This window comes from Hemitrygon akajei, chromosome 12, assembly GCF_048418815.1.
Source record: "Hemitrygon akajei chromosome 12, sHemAka1.3, whole genome shotgun sequence".
NCBI classification, from domain to species: Eukaryota; Metazoa; Chordata; class Chondrichthyes; order Myliobatiformes; family Dasyatidae; genus Hemitrygon; species Hemitrygon akajei.
Genome location: NC_133135.1, coordinates 54,360,032 through 54,374,019, shown reverse-complemented (window position 1 = coordinate 54,374,019; position 13,988 = coordinate 54,360,032). Strand labels below are relative to the sequence as shown.

The following is a 13,988-nucleotide window of genomic DNA, read 5'->3' as shown; positions in this document are numbered from 1 at the left end:
ATGATATTTCATCTCTTTCAACAGAACAGCACATTTAACCTTTATGCAATACAGTGGATTCCAGTTAATCAGGCCATCAGTTAATTGGGGCAACCATTTATTTGGAACAACTCTTAAAGAACAAAATCTAATCAAGAAAATAGGCAGGATACCTTTCATTTATTTGGTACACTATCCACTTAATTGGGGCAGGTGACTGTTACCATGCAGTTTCTAACTGGCATCAGTCATGTGCACTGACATTGCTTTAGGCACTACACCATACATAGTCCTGACGAAGGGTCTCGGCCCGAAATGTCAACAGTGCTTCTCCTTATAGATGCTGCCTGGTCTGCTGTGTTCCACCAGCATTTTGTGTGTGTTACCATACACAGAGTGATTTTTAAAAAAAATAGTGACAGTTGTGTGTGTTTACTTCAAAAAGCAGTGATTTTTGACATTGATAGTTGGTGAGAAATAAGCAGTTAGACAATTCAGAACTGTTTTGAATTGAATTGAATTGACTTTATTTCTTACATCCTTTACATACGAGGAGTAAAAATCTTTACGTTACGTCTCCATCTAAGTATGCAAAGTGCAATTTATAGTAATTTGTAATAAATAGTAGTAGTAAATAGTATGTACAACAGGACAGTCAATATAGCATAGAAATACAATTGTATCAGCATGAATTAATCAGTCTGATGGCCTGGTGGAAGAAGCTGCTCTGGAGCCTGCTGGTCCTGGCTTTTATGCTATGGTACCATTTCCCAGATGGTAGCAGCTGGGACAGTTCGTGGTTGGGTTGACCTTGGGTCCCCAATAATTGGGCTTGGAGATGCCAGAAATGACCATGAGTCAAATTGAAGTGAGTCCACTACTTCAATATGTTAAGAACCATGAAGAACTTGAAGGTATCGATAATCATCTTGAATGTTATAATGAAAATAAAGATGCAATTGTCTAAAGCATTGTATGAAAGCACTCCAATTTTTTGCATAAACATAAGAAAATCTGCAGAGTTTAGAAGTCCAAGTAACACATGGAAAATGCTGGAGGAACCCAGCAGGCTAGGCTGCATCCATGAAAAGAGTAAACAGTTTACATTGACATTTCATCATGACCCTTCATCACCATGAAGGGTCTCGGCCTGAAGTGTTGCCTGTTTACTCTTTTCCATGGATGCTGCCTGGCCTGCTGAGTTCCTCCAGCATTTTGTGTGTGTTACTCCAATATCTGCACGAGGTGTCTGTGATGATATTGTTCATTTACAGTCAATCAGAAGAACACAACATTGTACACTGGCTGAATCAATCAGTTTTATAGTACACTAGGGTATTGGTAATGTTCTAATTTGTTCTGTATTTCATTTAAATATATTTAATTTTAAAATTTCATTTAAATATATAATTTGTTATTTAGTTAAACAGTAGTTTGTATTTTTATACCTTTTCAACTATTTCCATGAAACTTTGGCTAACTAGGGCAGCCATTTAATTGGGTCGAAACATACTGGGCCCGATGAGTCCCAATTAACTAGAATCTGCTGTACTTAAAGGTAGTGTCAAAGACTATCCACTACCAGTTAGTGGTGTACTGAGTACACCTTGGATGCACAGGAGTTCGGAAAATTCACTTGAAACTATTAAAACTCAATTTTCCATAGAAGTCCTTCAGTGAGTGTATACTGCATTCATTTATCCCATTTGTCTGATTTTGATTTAGAATTGGCAAGGAATAAATTAAATTTTGGGGCTGGTGCTACAAAGACAATTCTGTATCTATGTGATACTATATTTTGAGAGAGAAAAAACAACAATTGTGCAAGGCAAGCATCACATGCTCAGCCAACACAATTTGCCATATTTTTCCCCAGAGAAATGGGATGAAATGAGCAAATTCTCATGATTTACTTGGACCTTCAGCATACCATTTACAATTTTGCATCCAAATGTCTTTAACTTTATTTTAATGTATCCTTAGAACTATTACAATGTAGTACAGTATATTCTATTTTTATTTCCACATCATTAAAGCAGGGAAGCAGCTAATGAGACAGCAATTAATATTCCGCTGCTTAATTACTTCGATTAAAAAAAAAGAGTTAATAAGACCATAGATATAGGAGCAGAAGTAGGCCATTCAGCCCATTGAGTCTGCTCTGCCATTCAATCATGGGCTCATCCAATTCTTCCAGTCATCCCCACTCCCCTGGCTTCTTCCCATACCCTTTGATGCCCTGGCTAATCAAGAACCTATTCATCTCTGCCTTAAATACATCCAATGACTTGGCCTCCACAGCTGCTCGTGGCAACAAATTCCACAGGTTTACCACCCTCTGACTAAAGTAATTTTTCTGCATTTGTGTTCTAAATGGACGTCCTTCAATCCTGAAGTCATGCCCTCTTGTCCTAGACTCCCCTACTGTGGAGTCATAACTTTTCCATATATAATCGGTTCAGGTCTTTTAACATTCAGAATGCTTCTATGTGATCCTCTGCTCATTCTCCTGAATTCCAAGGAATACAGCCCAGGAGCTGCTAGATGTTCCTCATACAGTATCTGGATAGAATTGTGACTGTGAGTTTTAAGAGTAACTGCAATAGAGATAAAATGCCATGTAGAATCAGGATAGAATTAGAATTAGAATCCATGATCTCCTGCAACTATGGAAAATTCTTACTTTGGAAGGCAGTGCATTCAAGAATGCATAATCTAGAAAATATAGGCCAGGAGCTTTGCTCAATTTAGTTCTTAGGTGTAAAATTTTTTCTCAAAGGGTGGATTAGTTGGATAAGGAGCATAATGGATAAGTCTGGAATAAATGGAATTTATGGATTGCCTTTTGTTCTGGGATCTAGACTCCTAATTTCACAAATAAAAAAACAGACAAATAAATGCACAATTTTCCATGCAGTGCACCCTGTAAATGTTCTTTCCTGTAGGGGACAATGGGATAGTGAATCAGACCTTACATGATTTCTTGTATATCTGCATTCTCATTAAAAAATAGAGAAGATCTTCCAAACACATATTTTACCAAAGTATATACAAAAATACTACATAACCAATTTATTTTCATAAATTTCAATTTCACCAGGTTCCACCAACAGTAAACGAATGAATGAATGAATACTCTGATAATTATGTTTAGTTATATTGGTTGAAGGAGCAATGCTAGTAGGAATATCAGTTCAATTTATCACTCTGAATTCAGTTATGGCAATATTGTGTTCACCTAAACCAGGAATGGAAATCTCAGTCTAAGACTTCCAACATTTAGCTCTTCAACAGCACTAAACAAAATGCTAATTTGCCTTATCCTTCAGTAGGCTTTTACTAAAGTCTAACAGGAACCTGCCAGAATTAGTACAAATGATGACACATTTAATGTACCAAAACTTCCTCCCTTCTCATTCCCAACCAAAACCACTTGTTGGTCCAGACTCTTCTCAGACTCAGACTCACAGACATAGGGAACTGATTAGCTTGAACTCTCTGACTCCAAGACCCGAGTCACCAATATTTTCTGTCCCTCAGCATTCCCCTCCCTCTCTCACCTGGTTGATTCCAGTTGTTAATCTGTCCAGATGACCTACCCATTCCTAACCCAAACTAAGCACAGATCACAGTCACTCTACCCCACCCCAACCCAACCCACCAACAAAATGAATCCCCATTTGGGTCAACTAATGCCAGTTCTCATTCCCCCAGCCCTTGAATTAACTCCCTTGGTCCCCACAGATGTTTAAAACATTTTTACAGAAAGGGGATCCAATTGAAATGACAATTAGTGTCTGCCTCAGTCTGGTGGAACCATTGAGTAGGTTAGTCTTCAGATGTGTGCTAATGTCATTGCTTTGGACCAGGGGTGTGGGACTATTATTCCTGGCTATTAACCCAAGAGGACTTTGGGGTAACATGTGGACAGAAATCTTCACACCTAGATGTTTAGTTGTGATATTGTCCAGCACCATAATGGAAGGAAGACTGAAAGAAGTACACTGTCTATCATTGGGGTTTGATATGTCAGATAGGAACTATGTTTAGCATCATTTAGGAAAGCAACACTCACAAAATGTATTGGTACTGATAGTACATTCCTCTTATATCTCCACAAGATCAGTCAATGTCTCATTTCAACTCCAGAAACTTCTTGAAATTTTAGATGTCTGTTTTTACAGAGCACACCAGTGCGCTTGAAGACTGCATTACCGTGTTAGGATTAAATACTGTTCAGCCCTAATTTTTCAGTGCTTGGATGTTCACACTAGCTTGGAGCTTGAAATCAACCCAACTTTCTGATTCCATGCAAAATCAACTGAATTTTCAGTTTTGAAACAGTTTAAAACTGGTCATATTGGGAATGTTGTGAAAATGGTGATTGATGGAAGTATAAATATATTATTTGTGGCATGAAATCACCCAAAGAACCAAGTTACTTCTGGGACTACTGTGAAGATGTGCTGCCATAATTTTCCATCTACTTACACAGACAAAGATAGGCAAAGTCAAATATCATCAAATACATTCCTACTAACTTTGTCAGAACTTTTTTGCCTATAGTTTTTGTTGTATAGATGTGTAAATAGGTACACAATTGCCATTCCCTTCTTGTGTGTGCTTAGAAAATTATCTGACTTGCTTTGTTGCTAAAAGGATAACCTACTAAACTTTTTTTTTAATCTCTCGTGGACACACTCACATGCCAGAATTGCTTTTAGAAAGCCAGATGCATACTGTTTCAGCCATTAACTGCAATGTTCAGTAAATCACGTTCATGCTTAACATTCTGATAAATGTATTGATTTATTTAGAGATACAGCACGGAATAGGCCCTCTGACACTTCGAGCTGTGCCACTCAGCAAGCACCCAATTTAATCCTAGCCGAATCACCGGACAATTTACAATGACCAATTAATCTACCAACCAGTACGTCTTTAGGCTGGAGGAAACTGGAGCACCCAGAGGAAACCCATGTGGTCACGGGGAGATAAAAAAAACCCTTACAGGCAGTGGTGGGAATTGAATCTGTGTCGCCGGTACTGTAAAGCACTATGCTACCACATCACCTCACTGATAAATGTCACTAAACAAAGAAAGATTCTCTTTTCTTAGGTGCAAAGTTCAAAAATTGCTCTTCAGCACATAGCGCACGTTTGCTTTTTTTTAGAAGTATTGATGACAAAACTGTCAGTAATCACCGTCTCTGCAGCACAAATTAGTCTCGCCTTTTGTACTTTACAAATCCTTGATAAAGCACAAAACGTGTGGAAACTGTTGTCACTGACATCCAGCTCCTTAACACTAGTCACTGCTGTAGTTATCACTGAAGGCTTTCATGAGGAGATCACTGAAATGAAGAGAATTTCAACATTCCAACCACTGTTCTCACTGAATATATTACAGAGTGAACCAAATGTTAAAGATAGAGATACAACCAAGTTATTAATTGGTGTGTTAAGCAATAATTATCACCAAACATTATCTAAATGGAAACTTAATTTTATATATACAGTCTAACTCACTCAGGTTAATTATTTCAAAAGTCTGATCAAGTTAGATTACTTGTGAGTATATGTTTAAATCTTTATTTTATTCCATGTAAAATGTTTAAAAAACTAATTAAAAATTAGAGCTTTTGACTGCCGCTTTTTTGATGCTGCTTAATTCTTGCTGAATGCTGGAGATTTGACATTACTGTCAGGAAAGGAACAAATCATGGTAATGCTTAGATATTTTAAGGCTGCTTTCCTTTATTTCACCAATGGTGCAAAATCCAGCCAATAACTGTGGAAATCATAATTCAGGCAATGGAAGAAATGATCATAGTGAAGATAGCAAAGCAGTTATCAAGAGCATTACTCATATTCTCTATGATTTAGCTACAAAGCAATCTCAAATCTTTTTCTTTACTTTGTGAAAAATTATGAAAAACATGCACCAAAACAATAAATAAATTTGATGGCTGCATAGATTAAAATTGCTGAAACATTTGTCAAAGTATTAACTCATTTGAAGTGAACTCTGTCATTTGTAAAATAGTTTTTTGATGACTGAATGAAACACATTAAGCCTGGAAATTTCATGCTTTTTTAAAACAAATTCTGGAGGTCAAAGCAATTTTATGCATGAGTCATGGGTCATAATACAGACTGTGAATTATATATACACGTACTTTGACATATTCAATTACAGAATGCAATTTATTTCTGATTTTTTTTAGAGAACTGCAGTCCATCAAAGAGATCCAAGGAATATATATAGAACAGTTACAAGTACCATAAATCATACCTATCACTATTGATAACAGTGAAAATGTCAGATTATTAACATCCTGCAGTTAAATAAAAAGCACAATGCAAAAGAGCATATTCCACTACAATATTTTTAGTTTTTTAACTTGTAAACATAATTGGCCAAGTACATTTCCAAAAGCACATCACAGACACATATGAGCTGTGCTGCCAAAATCACAGATCTGTTTCTAAGGCTCTTGTTAACAGCTAAAACTCTCTGTCTATGTATATTTTTTATTTTTATTTAATTTCTAAAACCTAGTAGCCAAATAAAAAGTATTGAGATCAAAAATTTGCTGCAAAATTAAGTGCTTGTTTCTCTCTTTCAAAAGCTTACTGATAAGCATTTATTTGCTAAATTCGATTCTTTTCATTTTAATTTCCTAGCATTATCAACAGTATAGTTCAGGGGAATTGTTCTATTTCAATTTTACATAGCTATGCACTAAATGATAGCTCTTGCTCCCTGCCAGACAGTTTACACATTCAGACTGCAGGTTAAGATGGTAGCATAAGTACAATTTCACCAGTGAATCAAGCCTGGAACAACCAAATCAAAATGAGACAAAAATCAAGTCTTACAGCCTTCTAGCACTTAATAAATATTTAATCCTACATCAGGGTAGACCTACCATGTAACTTGGGTGCAATGATGGAATGTTTGTGATTTCAATTCAAATGAACCATTTAAAAAAATAATTAGGTGACTGAATATCGTGCTTCAAGTAATCATATTTATATTACTTTAGTCCTGATTTAAACTCTGTTTAAGTGGTTGCCAGCTGCACCCAGCACATCCTTAGGTCATGATGCCTGTTAATGCAAACGAGGCTTTTCACTGTATGTTTCGATGTACATGTGATAAATAAATAATGAATTTGAAGCTTAATCTAAGTCTGAAGTTTTTGCTGATAAGTATTGAGGTGAGTAGGAATATATTCAGTGCTTCAATATGAGTCTGGATTAGCTTAAATTGGGAGTGCACTAAACTTTCACCTTACTGTGATTGTCCTGATCATACGAACTAAAGAGTATCTACCTTCCTGGCCTCTTCCTTTTTATGGTTCATTTGGCCAAGCACCTAACAATTGGGAAGAGAACAGGCTGGAATCAAAGTAGCAGTCTGGTCCAATAATCTCATCAGAACCAACAGCTGTATGTACTCAAGATCTTGCCAGCTTTGGGTGGTTCTCCTTGTCCCCACCTTAATGAAGCAAGATAAAATCCAACATGGTGAAAATCTGGACAGCCATGGCAAGCTTTCATCTTTTCTGCAGGGTACTTCATTAATGGACAGACATATTGTTAACTGTAAAATTGCTATTATATTATCTTTAATGTTATATCAGTGCATTTTCATCTTAAGAAGACATGTATTTTTCCTTATAGTTCTGAGTATAGCCATAATTTTGGAAGTGGCTATAGAAAACTCAGCCATTGCTTAGCAATGAACCTGCATATCTTTTCACTTATATAAAGATCAAGCAGTTGCAATTAAAATTGGCAACAAGGATGACTTGTTTATACACTGGCTTTGTTGCTGCTGAAGTGACTAATAGGCTAATGTGGGAACTGACGACTCTTCCACCTGTGGGAAAGGAGATTATTTGATGGGCTGGGCAAATGACTAATTTTTGAAGTGGCCAAAGTTCCCAGGAATCATTGGGAATGTTACACTTTCTCAAGGAAGCAATGAGCATGGTCTTGAATCTTTTTTTACCACCTTGGTCATTTCATTTCACATCAGAGCTCGGAATAAATGCTCTGTTTCATTGATCATGCAAACAAAATGGCCTGTCCAACATTGCTAACTGAGTAATCAGGGCCTCAGTGATCAGGATGTTAGCCTAGCAGAAGAAGCTGTGTTTGGTTTGCTCACAATGAATTTGAACGATATTATGGAGATAGCGCCTTGACAGGCCTGGACAACCAGGTCTCTGATGTGTAAGAAGAGCAAGACTATGTGTTTGCCCAGCAGACTATGTGTTTTGTGCCTGGATCTTAAAAAAACCCCACCTTGCTTCAATCAACCAAAGGCTGGGTGGAAACGTAGTATGTGAAGCAATTGTGCTTTGTCATCCAAGGCAATAAGTAGGTAATCAATTATTGCCTGTAAATGAGTAATTTGCTGTCCTTGAGTGAGAGTTGAAAATGCAGATTACTGATGGATGGATATATCAAAACATTTTCAATAGAAAGCCCTTCTAAAGGAAATCTGTCTGAGTTGTTTGATTCAGAAAGATCAATGTCACTTTCAGAGGACATAGCAGTTGATGTTGAAAGAGCACAAGATATTGTGGGAATAGAATCAATGAAGAAAATAAACACCAGGGGAGGACTTAGAACTTGAAACCATCAACAGAGTAAAATTGTCAGTATTAAATGAGACAAAGAGAACCCAGAGCAGTACTTTTATTGTGACAGCAGTTACCTTTATAAGCAGAATGTTCTGCAGAAGGAAAACAATGTAAACCACATGAAGAACTCAACCACTTTGTGACAGTCTGTTATTCTGTAAACCTAGTGCACCAGAACTCATGCAGTAAACATTGAAATTAACTCACCAAGAGCAACAACAAACCTTATGATCTCAAGAATACATTTGTATTCTGGCACACTCATTTGATCTCTAATCCGTGATCACTGAAAAAAATCAAAGCTGCACAAAGTAAAGTAATGTACTATCTCTGCATGTAACAGCAATTCAGTTACTAAAAAAATACTTTATGGAAAATTATGCTTCATGATGTCCTGCTTCCATGGCAAGTCTGAATGTCAACCTCAGAACTTCTCATCCCAAAATTACTACTGGAAGATCCTAAGGACTATGCTTACAATGGCTGTCAAGGAAAATGTAAAAACTAAACAACAGGGAGAAGACATGGTTATTGGGAACAGATAGTTTGGCTAAACACAAAATTAACAAATGTTTACAGCAACAAACAATTATAATGACAAACTTGCCCAAATTGCCCAAAGGTTATTGCTGGTGTTGATTTTGCTGTCAGTTCTACATCGCAATCACCTATTTGTAATTGCTGTTGACTAAAACATATTGCATTGCTATTGAAATTATCAGTTCTTCATTCAGAGAGATTACCACCTTTGTGCTTTTCAACACTGATGACGTTAGAAAAATTTGCAAACTACTTAGGTCTCACAGACCCCAAAGTTACACCTCACTGACCATACAGCAATAGTGAAGGGAAGCAGAAATAATTTTGTAAATGTTAAAGAAAGTAATCTGTGTTGCTCCTGTTGAAGGAAATTTATGGAGGCAATCACTTTTAACAAGGAACAGCATTGCATCCAGCAACAGGAACACCAGCAGCTATCTTCAACACTGCTTAAACAATGCACATGAGAGCATGGCAGAATGAAAAGAAAACATAAAATCAAATACAACAAAACACATGAAATTTAGTTTCCCATCCTTACAGCCTGGGGAGACACTTGAACCAACTTCATATGACATGCAATCACTTGAAATGACCACCACTAAGGCATGCATAATTGAGGAGCTCCTGTTTCATAGAGAATCACATAAAATACATTATTTTACAAAGTGTCCTTCATAACACAACATAGATGGCAGGCCCAAAATTGATGATCTCAATACTCAATAAAGACAGCAGTCTGAGCTGAGGGAATGCAGTCACATCCATGAGTAGAAGTGCCTCTCAATTCCAAAATATGCCATAAAAATAACACAAGTACATCTCAAAGAAATGTGCTCAGCTTACTGCTCTACTCTCCCTACACTCATGGCTAAATATCATCTGATGACACTATTGTTGTTAGTGGCAGTAAAAAGTTGTACAGGTGTGAGATATATGGGCTGCTTGAGTGATACCACAACAACATCACAGTCAACGTCAGCAAGACCATTGTGGACTTCAGAAAGGGGAAGCCAAGAGAACACATACTAATCCTCAAAGGATACAGTGAACAGTTTCATGTTCCAGGGTGTCAACAATTCAGAGGGTCAATTGTTGGGCCAATGCAATGAGGAAGGCACATGAAGAAGGCACACTTTTGACTCTATTAGGAATTTGAAGAGGTTCAGTCTGACACCAGAGACCGTGCAAATTGATGTATCATGGAGAGCATTTGACTGGTTGTATCACACGCTGGTCTGGAGGCTCAACATGCAGGACTGGAGGATGCTGCAGAGTGTTACAAATTCAACCAGTTCTACCACAGGCACAACCACCCTCACCATCAAGGGCATCTTCAAGAGGCTAAGCCTCACAAAGATGGGATCCATCACTAAGGACCCTCACCACCGAGGGCATGCCCTCTTTTCGTAGCTACCACCAGAAAGGATGTACAGGAGCCTGGAAGCTCACACTAAATGTTTCAGTCATGCCTTCTTCCTTTCTGCCATCAGATTTCTGAATGGTCCATGAAACTGATGCACACTGCCTCACTATTCATTTTCATTGTGCTAGTTATTTATTTCTTATACTGTACGGCTGTTACAAAACAACAAATTTCACAGCATATGGTATGTCACTGATAATAAATCGAATTCTGATTCTGAAACAAAGGCTATGAAAATTGAAACTGTCCTTTTAATTGATAAAGGAAGGGATATAGTGTGATTTACTTACATTATTGTTTTGTTAAATTCCTGCATTTTCTTTTTTGGAACACAGTGCGTATTTCTTCTTGAAGTATACACAGGCTCATTTTAGGTCTGACAATGTTTACATAATCCAACTTCAATGAAAATATATGCTTTTGCCATTGGGATTGAGGGATCTGCAAATTTAACTCTGCTTCATCTGTGTTTCTGATGCTTTAACACAGAGGATACTTAACAAACGCACAACTGCATTTCTTTCTTTAGTTTTCAGTCTTACATGCTCAGGCCACTTCAGAGATGTGAGCTTCCACAGTATCTGTGAAACTTGGCTGTGAATAGATTCTCAATTGGTCTCAGGGCAGTGTTGAGAAATCTAGTAGGGTAGGTGCCCTCTAATATAGACACTGAACAGTCTCTCCTTTGGACTTCCTCCTGCAACTAAACCACCCACTTACACAAACCAATCTGCAGACTCTAACCATGCCACAGCTGATCACTAAACATCTTATCTGGCTCAACCATTAACTGCATTCCCTGATCACTCCCAATCTAGTCCCAAATGACCAAGGCGAACATACTGACAACCTATCAACTTGAATCAACATAAAAAAACTTTAATATACTACCAACCACCAACCTAAATACTGATCTGAACATCCAAGATCTCTTTTTTGTAGCCATCCTTTATCCCATACTGTTGTCTCCAAACCCTGGACCTATTCAATTTCAAAAATAAAGGCCTTAAATAAGAAATAAAGTTCAGTCCATAAGTGGACACAATAAGTGTGTGCAAAGGAACAAAGTAGTTGTGTTTCTGGAATTAGTCCTTAAACAGTAGCAAAGCAGTTAATTTAGAAAGTGCCACCCAGTTTCCTTCTTCCTGCAGTGTTCCCTGATATTTAAACACTTCATCACTGTTTCTTCAATGTAAATAAACCTTTATCAGCATGCTTCATGAATCAAAATTTTGTAATTTGGAATTATGCTAATTTCATGGCTCCACTATTCATACAATAAGCTGATTAGCTTAAAGGTGCATTCTGACTGGCTGCTTCACAAGCTGACATGGAAGGTCCAATGCACAGGAAATCAGGATGCCACAGGGAGTGGTGGACTCAGCTACTTCCATAATGGGCACACATGTCCCCACCATTGAGGATATCGATAGGAGGCAAAATCTCAGGAAGGTAACATCTATCACTCAGGTCATGCCCTCTTCTCATTGTTTCGTTTGGTAGCAATGAGAAGAGGGAATCAAATGAGAAGTAAATCAAGACTCATACATATAGGTTCAACAACAGCTTCTTTCCCACAGCCATCAAGTTCCTGAATCAACATAAAAAAACCTTAATACTACCTTGGACTGCATTCATTTTTTCTGTCCCAAAATGTGCACTAATGCCATTATATTTCTTTTATTGTGGTGTTTAAGTTATGTATAATTTATATCAATATAAGTTTATGGTAATTTATGCTAATTGTTATTGTTCTCTACTGTGCTGCTGCAAAAAGCTATTTTTCATGGCATTTATACCCTGGGTATACATGTGATGACAATAAACTTGAACTTGAAGGTGCTAATATAGTATCCTTTAATGTAACAGCAATTTATGGCTGCTGCTTGATATGCTGAACATTTCCAGCAATTTGTTTTTGTTTCAGATTTCCGGCATATGCAGCTTTTTGTTCCAGTTATATTGCTGTTACGAGCTTTGCAGCTTTCTTGATGAATCAAACTATTGATTTTCTTGGTAATATTAATCACGTTTAGGTACAGTGATACAGTTTCCCATACTTCAGCCAATATGAATACCCTTCTTGCATTTAATTTGGAACATGCCACTAAAGTCATCCATTGTTCATTGTTGGTATATTAGATCCTCTTACGCCCCAATTATTCTTCATTAGCTGATAATATAATGTACTTTACTGTGCAACAGAGTAAGATGAATATTTGTTGTTAAATGTTATTAAGGAACATTTTGTGAATGATCTTCATAAGTAAATCAAGATAAGTTGGTCTCATTATCTAGTTTTTTTTTCCACATCTGCTATTCATACTTACAAGTCAAGAGGGAGTTCTGTTTCTGTACCAGTCCCACTATGATATTTCCTAACTCAGCACCAATTTTATTTTCATTATACAGTATGGGAGGCATGGGTTGCAATCTGAATAACATTCTATCATGTCAGTAGCAGTTTATGTTATATTTTCATTTAAATCATTTTGATCTTCTCTGGGACATCATATAAATTTATAGCCACTTTTGATGGAAATCTGGTAGATAGATTTAAAGAAAAGTTAAAGAAATTTATACCGCTATCTCTGTACTTTTAGATGTAAATAGCCTTTTGCTAACAATAAACTTCAAGACTTGAGTTATGTTGAACAAAGCACATCATCATGAAATAGTATTTCAATGTCAGCATCCAAACAGCAGGGATTCTCTGAAATGCGTCAATGCACTCCTACATACCGAGACTAACAAATATCCTTGTGTATCACCAATAACAACTTACATTTACATTGTACCTTCAACAGAGATGAAGGTACAATTTTCCAAAATGCTTTATGGAGGCACTCAAGTCTGAATTCCAAACCAAAGCTGGGTGGATATGTTAGGAGAGGAAATAGAGCATTCAATCAAAGAAGCTGGTGTGCAGAAGTTCCTAAAAGAGATGAGAGGCAGGAGTATTTAATGTTTTTATAAGCCTGAAGACCAGACACACTTGCTGAAGAAGGAACAAGGTATGACTGGATAGAATACAGTATAACAAAAAAAGTAATGAGGGAACTTAAGTACACACAGGCTTCAGTATACTAGAAGATCATCAATGACAGAAATAAACTAATATGGTCTGGAAATGAGAGAACATTTCTGAGTAAACTTCTGAAGCAAAGTGACCAGGAAGGAGAGAAAGAAGATGTAAACTGTCTTTATGGTGGGGGGAATATATGATTGGAATCATAACTCAAGTTCAAGTAGGACATTGAATCCCTAAATTCAGCTTGAGATAGTGTAAGACGACTAAACTACCAACCAAGATTGTGAAAGAGGCTGAATAGGATGACTTTTCTCCTTTCACAGTTTTACAAGAAGTGTGCCTTGCTTTGTAGAGT

General features: G+C 37.0%; 1 protein-coding gene across 1 annotated transcript in view; it reads right to left on the bottom strand.

Annotated features, from left to right (window-relative positions):
- The window catches only part of negr1 (neuronal growth regulator 1), a 434,855-nt gene that overhangs the window by 167,128 nt on the left and 253,739 nt on the right, over positions 1-13,988 (bottom strand). The window lies entirely within an intron of this gene.